Genomic DNA, 9,985 nt, shown 5'->3' on the forward strand with positions numbered 1-9,985 from the left:
TTTAAATATATTGTAAAATATCTAATGTTGCTTCCAATAACAAACACGTATACCTTTTACAGTTCAATAATTACACAAGCTTTACATACCTAATCTACATGTCAGGTGACAGGCTACACAATCCAGCCTCTGCAAATTTTATAAATAAATGAAGATCTGAGGAGGAAAATGTAATGTCAGAAGTAAAAAGCTATTTGCAATGCACTGCTTCAATGCCACTCCCAACACAGCATGAGGACAAATACAGCTTCAAGTTCTATGAAAGGAAGTTTAAAAGTATTTATATTTCACAACTCCCTTTGCTTCAATTTCCCTCTCTCATGTAGGAGTCACAATTTCAAACCCTTTTACTTGTTTTCTCCGTATTTCATCGTGCAATGGTACAAATAGACTTTGAAAGACCTATGGAAGAAATAGGGTTGAAACACATGCATTACAGGTTACCATTACTTCTGAAGGTTTAGTAAATGCCTATTACAGAGTGAAATATTTGCAACTTAAGAAAATTGTAATTGAAAGTTACAGAGATATTGTGGAAAATTAATTAGCACCAGTAGAAGAGGAAGACAAATGGGATTTTCTCCACATTTATTTCTGAACTTGTGCTTCATCTTATTACCCAACACTCAGTTTCTGAAAGTGATCAATCTTTCCCCCCAGTGTTCGCCTTCTGGATTCTGACAACTCTGTTTGAGCAATGAACATTCCCAAGTTAATCCTTCACCGGGAAATGATTCAAATTGAGGGCAATCATCAATTGCTAATTCCATGAGATGATTATGAGTGTGCTCCTGTGAAATTCTTCTCAGATTTTGACACCTTCTCAGATGAATTAAACGGATCTTTGGAAAGAAATCTAGCCGAAAGATTGTAAGAGAATTGCAGCTTGCATCTCGTCAATTGTTCAAGGAAATTCTAATGGGTCATGGGAACATTCACAAGTGGGCATGAAACAATTTCCAAGAGTTCAAGCGACGATGTGTCCATGCCGCTAATGATGAGCTTATCACAGTGACAAATAAATAATTTCTTTAAATGAAGAAGTTGCTCTGACAAACCTTTCAGCTTGGGACATTGATCCGCAGAAAGATGTTGAAGACGTGGAAAAGAAGTAGTTTCACATTCCCATTCTTCCCATTCCTTCATGTTGAAGAATTCCAACCTTTCTAAGGACGTAAATGAAGAGTTGGTCCCATAAAATTCAGCACCAATGCTCACTATTCCATCAAGCTGTCTAATTTTGAGGGTCTTCAAAGATGACAAAAGCCCAAGGGGAGGCAAACATAGACAATATTTACAGTCCTCCAACCGTAAGAACACCAAATTTGATAACGAATTATCAAATATCCAACTTGGGAGTTTTGTACCTCTGTAGTTCCTCACTGACAAACGCTCCAAGTGTTTGGAGGGCTGGAGAATCCCAAGTAGTTCCTTTTCTTTCCTTGGATCATTAGGGATGTGGTTTTTATTCCATTTTAACTTTAACCTCACAAGGTGTGTTTTATTTTTCAAATCCACTGCTAAGGCTTCCCATGAATTCATAATATTCTGCAGCTCCTTAATTGATAGGTCTCCATAAAGATTGAGTCCTCTAGCTGTTTATTACTGAATTCGCTATTTTTAGGACAAAAAAGGTACTCAGTACTCGAAGATTCTTTAATTCTCCCAAATCCATTGGCAACTTTGTCACTTTTGTATTTTTAAATTCCAGGCAACGCAATTTGGTGAGTTTATGCAAATTTAATGGCAGCTCCTTCCGATATCCACAAAAGTTCAACTTTAGTATTAGCAAGTTATAGAGCAAACATGTTGAATCGGGTAGCTTTTGTATCCCAGTTTTCAAAAGGTCTAACGATTGGAGATGTTTAAGATTACCTATAGAATCTGGGACCTCTACAAGGTCCAAACAAGAATAGAAAGATATAACACGTAAAAACTTAAACTTGGAGAACACATCATGTATTGAAATCTTGAACTCCCAAGGATAACAACCAATGCAAGTTCTCCCAATTTCTGTAATTGAAATAAATGAACGAAGTCTTTTTGCATCAGTTAAACTCCCAAAACCATCAAAACATTTGACATCATCTAATGCAAATGAAAAATGATGGGTTGTTTTTGGTATACATTTTCCTTTATCAAATTTCAACCTGAAACAGATGTCTCCACAAACATATTTTGCCAGATCATTCAGAAGTTCATGCATGACAAAACCCCTTTTGGTGATTCATTGTTGAAAGAAAGACCTTGACAAAAGATCATTGAAGTATTGTTCACCAACTTCTTCTGGATGTCTAACTTGCTGAGGACACCCTAGAAAATTTTGGGTCATCCACAACAAAATTAACTTCTCCTTCACAAACTCATAATCTTTGGGGAATAAGGCACAATAAGCAAAACATCGTTTAAGATGAGAAGGAATGTAGTGATAGCTCAGAAGTAGCGCAGGAATAATTTCACTCTCTTCCTTTGGTAAGTTCCATATGTCGCTTTCCAATATGCTTTTCCAATCCAAAATGGATGACTTTGAGCATAAAAGACATCCAATTGTTTTCAAAGCTAAAGGTAATCCTTTGAACTTCTCAACTATCTTTCTAACAATCTCCTTTTGCTCATCGTTCAATTCAAGATTATCATCTTTTGATGCGTGTTTTGTAAAAACTTTCCAGCATTCATCCTCTTGCAATTGCTTTAGGTGATGCACTTTATACTGCATGTTAGAAGCAACTTTCTCATCACGTGTTGTCACAAGAATTCTACTTCCAGTAGCGCCATAGGTAAGAGGAGTTCGCACAACTTCCCATTCGTCTTGTCTTTGGTTCCAAACATCGTCTAATACAAGAAGAAATTTCTTTCCTGACAATTTTTCTTTCAGTTTTTTGTGAACCATTTCTAGGTTTTCACTATCATCATTTCTATCAGTGATTGCCTCAAGAATAGTTTTTGTCAAGGTCAAAACATGAAAATTATCTAAAACACACACCCAAGCTTTGATATCAAATTTTGCATCTTCAATCTTTGGGTCATTGTACACATGCTGGGCGAGTGTAGTCTTACCCAACCCACCCATGCCCACAATGGAAAGTATTGATGGCTGGTTAGGATGTGAACCAATTAATGATTATATCTTTGTCAGCATCTCTCCCATAAATAACACTTTCAACCACCAAAGATGATGATGGCACTTTACTACCTGATCCATCACCAGAATAAGTACCCTTTTTCAAACCAAGAGCACCCATTTGCTTTGCAAGATATTCTAGTTTCTCCAGGACTTCTTTCATCCCTGATTCAATTTTCTTGTTAAATGAAGTGAAAGTAGAGTTGAAGAAATTTGATACCTTGTAAGTAAAGGTTTGAGGTTGGGATTGAGCTTCGACTTGGCATCTGGTGAGTTCATAGTCTATTTCACCCAAAAGATCCTCTGCATCAAAGACAGCCTCTTTGACAGCAAGAAGCCATGCTTTGACGTGTGGATCTGTGAACTGCCTTAGTTCAGCATCATCAGCGACAGCATTGATGGAGTGCAGCATGATGTTCAAATTGCCGAGCAGTTGCTCATCAAGTTTTCTTCTCCGAAAGAAGTCTACAACCTGAGGAGAAGCCAGCCTATCGAATGCAAACTGAAGGAAAGCCGAAAGAAGAGCACCGCCAACAAGTTCTGCTGCCATGGTAGAAATTGGTGAGGGATAGGGTGAATGGAAATCAGTAATTTGAAGTTCAGTTCGTAACAATTATTGATGAGATGAGTAGTACGGTGTTCTACGTTGGATGACTTGACTTTAAGATGGTGGAACATCTTTTCTTTGAGTCTTCTTGAAAACTAGAATATACTCAGTTTAGTTCCCTGATAGCCACGAATAAGAAAGAGTGATAGTTGGATTAATTAGTAGTGAACGGTTCAAACTTCATGAATTCCCTGATCTAGCCACGAATAAGAAAGAGTGATAGTTGGATTAGTAGTGGATGGTTCAAACATTAGCCGATTGACTTTTATTCAACGGTTTTGATGAGTTGGACTTGTGTGTATAAATCCATAGTGTAGAAAATCTGCTTCTAAAAATGGTTGATGCCCCAAATCAAGCAGTAATTGTTGAATTTTCTGATATGACAGACGTATTTAATGAATAAATCTAACTGTTGAATTTATCTAACTCTTAACTTCAACTTGTGAAACAAAATATACAACTAAACATCGATCACATATATAAATTTTAGGAGTTTTTTTTAGTACTTTTAATTTTAATATATTATTTAAATAAAAATAATAATTTTCTTATCATTTAGATATAAAATCTTGCTTTTAAAATGAAAATACTGTTCATATTTGAATCTCATGATAGAAATTTTGTATTTGGTTTATAGATAAGAAAGCTATGCTATATATAAAGTGTATGATTAAAATATTAATGAAACAAATTCCATATGATAGATCTCTTCTTGTAAAATTATACATGCACAATCACTTGCATTTAGCAAAGTGAGAGGTAGTGGAAGAATATCTTCATGGGGAAAAGTCTCTAAATCCACTCTTTGAATATACAAGATTTGTAGAGAGGTGTTGGTTCCGAATAAAGACTTTTTATCTTCAACTATACAATACAATACAACACTTGGTAAACAAGAAACTTTACAGTTTTTTAAGTTTTTTGCTGTTCAGAGTCCTTAAACTTTTAGTGCAGAGCAAGAATTTTTCTGTTGCAAGAGAATCTCCAGACTGTAGAGGAGAGGTAATAAAGTAGTAAAATATAATTAATTGTTATTTTTGAATGGGATGAGACATGATATTCTTAATGAGGTTTAATGTTTACAATTTTGCTTATGATAAGTACTTAGATTTAGAATGCTGGATTATAAGTACATGACAGTGTTCAGTTTGGTTCAGAAATCAACTTTCCAATACCACTACAATGTTCTAAGAATTAACGTTTAAAAGTATGTGCATTTCAAAACTTCATTGTTTGAATTTCTCTCTCAAATGTTGGAGTTTGCTCGGGAATTGTATAGTAACTCCTCATCAGAACCCAATTTCAAGCCCTTGTACTTATTTTCTCTGTATAATAAATATCATTGTACACTGCTACAAACCAACTTTGGAAGAGCTGTGGAAGAAATAAGGTAGAAACAAAAGCATAAGCACATTGTTCCATTGAAATCATTAACTTAAAAATCAAGAATGAGTGTATCCATCATAAATACTGGCTGATATTTAATCAAACTCACTCTATATCTATAAAAGAAAAAGCTGAATTTCAAAAGGCAGATATTTAATCACACTCATAGATGTGTGTGCACAGTTAAGAGTAAGCAAGCAGTGAATTTGGTTAAATTTATACGAACTTGATTTGGTAAAGTGTTGCAAAGGTTTCATTACTTTAACAGTGGCCTTATATTTATTTAGTTAGTCATTCCAACCTAATTATAGTAGCATGCATTTTGGTGTGATAGAAGAAAATATTCATTTGTTCATCAATTATGTTGATTGGTTATAACATGATATTTAAGCAGGGCAGTTTTTTGGTGGGGAGCTGGTGGTGTGGGTTAGCTTTTCAGAAGGTTTCCTTTTGAACCACAGTTGTGGACCTCGGTGGTCTGTGGTTTTTTGTAAGACTGCATGAAACCAAACAGAAAAGGGATTGGTGAAGGCAATACATAAAGAAGTGAAGTGGCAAAGCTGAATTTGTAGATGCAGATTTGTTTGCCTTCTATATAGGTGCAGCAGTTAAGTGCTAGTGCTGTTAGCTTTCTGGTGCATGCCAAAATCTTAGCAGGTTTTTATGCAGGCCAAATCTGCACTATATTTTGTGTTATATAGGCCAAGCAACTTGGCCATTTGAGTGTTTATGTGAGTAGGGGGGCTGGTTGGTTTTTTAGAATGGGCTAGGGATGTTCTCTTTTTTGTGTAAGCTTGGTTGTTTGCCTTAGAAGTCTAAAGTTTTTTTTTTTTTATACGGGTTGGAACACTCTGAATGTCTTTTTTTTTATTTATTATATTTTTTTTATAAAAAAAACATGATATTCAATGAATGTTGGAATATTTGTTAATTATCTGAGAACTCCAATCATATTGCCAAAGTATCGTATAAAAGATGCTTTAAATTAGTAATTATAATTAAGATATTTCTAATCCCAGGTATTTATATTATTTAGTTGAACTCATGCATTAAATGAACTAACTAGCCGTGTATGAATCAAATAATTTATAAAATATCAAGTTGTGATTTATCTTATTGAGGGTTAAATATGATTTTTTTTTCTAATGGTAGGAATTGAACACAAGTAGCAGAAGGTTTTCAATAACTCACACTACTGAACCAAATGAGTATAAAGTTGTTTTTCTAATAGGCAGTAGTATTACATTTATTTGCTTCTCTTTATTTAAGATATTGAATCTTAGTACTCTTAGAATACAAACAGAAAACTATGAGATCAGTCTCAGCAGGAAAAAGTTGAAAATATGAATTTCAGTCTCAAGATCAGATTATTAAGGAAACTAAAATTGGACCATGACAACTGTTGTAGCCGGTTGACCTGGGTCGTCTTTATGAGTGGCTTGTTCTAACGAGCTAGGGCACCTTCGTTCTGCCTCGTTTGTGAGTACCTGAAAAAAGAAGAACAAATGGGCGCCCTCGCGGCCGTTTGCACTCCGACGATCAAGTCAGCTAGCGAGAAACACCAAAGTAACTAGAAACTGTATAGTAATCTCAATGACTGAAACTGTGTTGCTAAAACTGTGTTGCCCTAATTGTCTTGTGCTCTCAGCGGATGCGCCGTCAAGAACAATTAGGGTTTGTGCTCTGTATGTCTATCTGAGAACTAGGTTAAAACTCGTGTAACTGTGAAAAGCGTACCTTACTAGGGCTTCTTCGTGCCCTTTATATAGGTGGAAACTAGGGTTTACCTTTGCACTGCTGCTATTATCTAGGTTTCCTTGGAGAAGGTCCTTGCGTCGCTACTCCTAGGATCTGAGCGTATCTGGCACATGGACTTCCCTTATCTAGAGTGCAATGAATAACCTTGTGGCCGCTTGGGTTCTAACTTGGGCGCCGTATCTCTCGTGCCATCATACTATTTAGGTGCCCTAATTAATCACGTGTCATGCATGCAGCCTTCCTTGAAGATCTTTAATGAGCACGTGGGCATTGTCACGTGCCCTTTTGACTTGATCGTTTATTCTGTGCGGAGGGACCCACAGTGCCGCCACCCAACTTAGGGTTATCCCATCGTGTGGGCCCCCCTTTCTGTGAAATGCTTACGTATGCGGGTTGACTCTTCGGGCGATGTCTTACTTAGGCGATGTCCGCTTGGGCGATGTCCGCTTGGGCGATGTCCGCTTAGGCGATGTCTTTCTCTCGGATAGTGACACGTCTCGGCGAGAACCGATTACGTACACTGCAGAACGTCGCTTCTACATGCGGCGACTACGTTGACTTCTTGACCACCTACCCTTCTCTTGTCCACGTCATCATACCTGATGACCCGGCCGGTACACAAGCCCCCTAGTCTTGAGCTGATAACTTGCTTTCAGCGAAAAGACTAAAGCTTGCCCCCTGCTGCCCTTGCGGCGTTTTGATGACGTGTCATCCTCCGACCGATTGACGTGACATTTCTGCATCACCGGCGCAACGTACCCTCAAGGACTCTGACGATGTGATATTCTCTGAGTGAGACAGATGGCACTTTAATTCGTACTTTTACCTCGCGACACGTGGCCCAATCATAAGGCGCTTGCTTTAACGCCCTTTACCGCTTCAATCTTGATGCTTGAATCTTGAAAACCCCGCATCTCAACTTACTGACTCTACTTCTTTCGCATCTTTCTTGCACTATTCATCTTCTTCCCAAGAACTCCTTGTTCCACGTTCTTTCTTTGCGACCTTTCCTTCTATTGCGTTACTGAACCCTTGATCTCCAGTTTCGTCACTGCCAGCACATACTAAAATGTCCACCAACCCTTCTTCCTCCTGAGTGAGTCACAAGGATCTTTATCCCTAGGCTTCGAGTGAACTCCTTGACGAGTATTCTTGCTTACTTTCTAGTAGGGCCCTGAGGAAACACGTGGGGGAAGCGTGTTCCTATGACCATCGTGCCTTCGCAAAGAGGCACGATGATGACATCGTCGTGCTCCCTTGTTCCATGGGGGAGCCGGTGTGCGGGATGAACGATCCAATAACGGGGTCCCCTTTTTCTATTTTTACCAAGTAGTTTTTAAGTGAGTCGGCGTACGCCTTCCCTTTTCCAGGTTCGAGAGGGAGCTGTTAACGGAGATGAACACCGCTCCAGCCCAACTGTACCCTAACAGTTAGGCCTTCGTGAAGGCCTTTGACATTTTGTTTGGCTTCCTTGGATGTGCGCCTTCTGTGGACATTTTTCTTCACTTCTTTGAGGTGAAGAGGCAGAGAAACAATCTTTGGGTAACTCTTAGCAATGTCCCTGGTAGGATTCTTTTGACTCCTTTTCAGCATGCCTTCACAGGGTGGAAAGGCAGGTTCTTTAAGGTATGCTGTTCCAGCTTGGTGCCTTCTACTCTGGACGGCTTTCCTTTGTACTGGACAAAGGACGCCAAAGCCTTGAAATCTAAACCCAAGGAATGCCGGTCTAGAGGAAGAAGAGGCGAGGAATCGCCCTGAGGAAGCGAGGGAGCTAGGAATCGCCAGGGCGGTGATCGCCAGAGAGACCAGACCAAAACCTGTCGAGCAGTGGCTCGAAAGGGAGATCGGGGGAAAGATCTTCAAGCTGGGAAGATCTCTGGAGGCTGAGCTCCAGGACCAGATCGCCAAGGTGATAGAGCGGCATCTGGATGCGTTCGCATGGTCCGCCCCGGACATGCCCGGGATCGATCCCGACTTCTTATGCCATCATCTGGCGATGGACAACCAGGTCAGACCAGTACGACAGAGGAGGAGGAAATTCAACGAGGAGAGAAGGCAGGCGATCAGGGATGAAACACAGAAGCTCCTTGCTGCAGACCATATCAGGGAAGTCCAGTACCCTGAGTGGCTAGCTAATGTCGTGCTGGTGAAGAAGAGCAATGGGAAATGGCGCATGTGCGTCGATTTCACCGATCTGAACAAGGCCTGCCCAAAGGATTCGTATCCTTTGCCGAGCATAGACGCCCTGGTTGACAGTGCTGTAGGGTGCAAGTTGCTGAGTTTTCTGGATGCCTTCTCGGGGTACAACCAGATAAAGATGCATCCCATGGATGAAGAGAAGACTGCCTTCATGACCGAGAGATCGTGCTACTGCTACAAGGTGATGCCATTTGGGCTGAAGAACGCGGGGGCCACGTACCAAAGGTTGATGGATCGGGTACTTGCACCAATGTTGGGAAGGAATGTGCAAGCCTACGTAGATGACATGGTCGTGACCTCGCCAGAGAAGAGCAAGCACGTTGCGGACTTGGAGGAATTGTTCACTACGATCGCCAAGTTCAGGTTAAAGTTGAATCCCGAGAAGTGCATCTTCGGCATGGAGGCTGGGAAGTTTTTGGGGTTCCTCTTAACTGAAAGAGGAATAGAAGCCAACCCTGATAAGTGTGCTGCCTTCTTGGCAATGAGGAGCCCGGCTACCGTGAAGGAAGTGCAGCAGCTTACAGGTCGGATGGCCGCCCTGTCTCGCTTTGTGTCAGCCAGCGGGGAGAAGGGCCATCCGTATTTTCAGTGTTTAAGGCGGAACAACAAGTTTAAAGAGTACCTGGACGAAGGAGTGTGAAGGGGCCTTCGTCAAGCTTAAAGAGTACCTGGCGAGCCCGCCGGTTTTGTGCAAACCGCTGGTGGGGACCCCTCTCAGGTTGTATTTCGCTTTGACTAAGAGGGTGGTGAGTGCGGTGCTCGCCTAAGACCAAGATCAGGCTCAAAAGCCTATTTATTTTGTCAGCAAGGTGCTGCAGGGCCCGGAAGTGAGATATCAGGCCTTGGAGAAAGCTGCACTGGCAGTGGTTTTTTCGGCGAGAAGGTTACGCCACTATTTCCACAGCTTCACGATA

At 40.3% G+C, this 9,985-nt stretch overlaps 1 pseudogene; it reads right to left on the reverse strand.

Moving 5' to 3' along the window:
• On the reverse strand, nucleotides 1-3,971 carry LOC137829762 (putative disease resistance RPP13-like protein 1; annotated as a pseudogene).
• Nucleotides 3,972-9,985: the final 6,014 nt, after the last annotated feature.

This window comes from Phaseolus vulgaris, chromosome 7, assembly GCF_000499845.2.
Source record: "Phaseolus vulgaris cultivar G19833 chromosome 7, P. vulgaris v2.0, whole genome shotgun sequence".
NCBI classification, from domain to species: domain Eukaryota; kingdom Viridiplantae; phylum Streptophyta; class Magnoliopsida; order Fabales; family Fabaceae; genus Phaseolus; species Phaseolus vulgaris.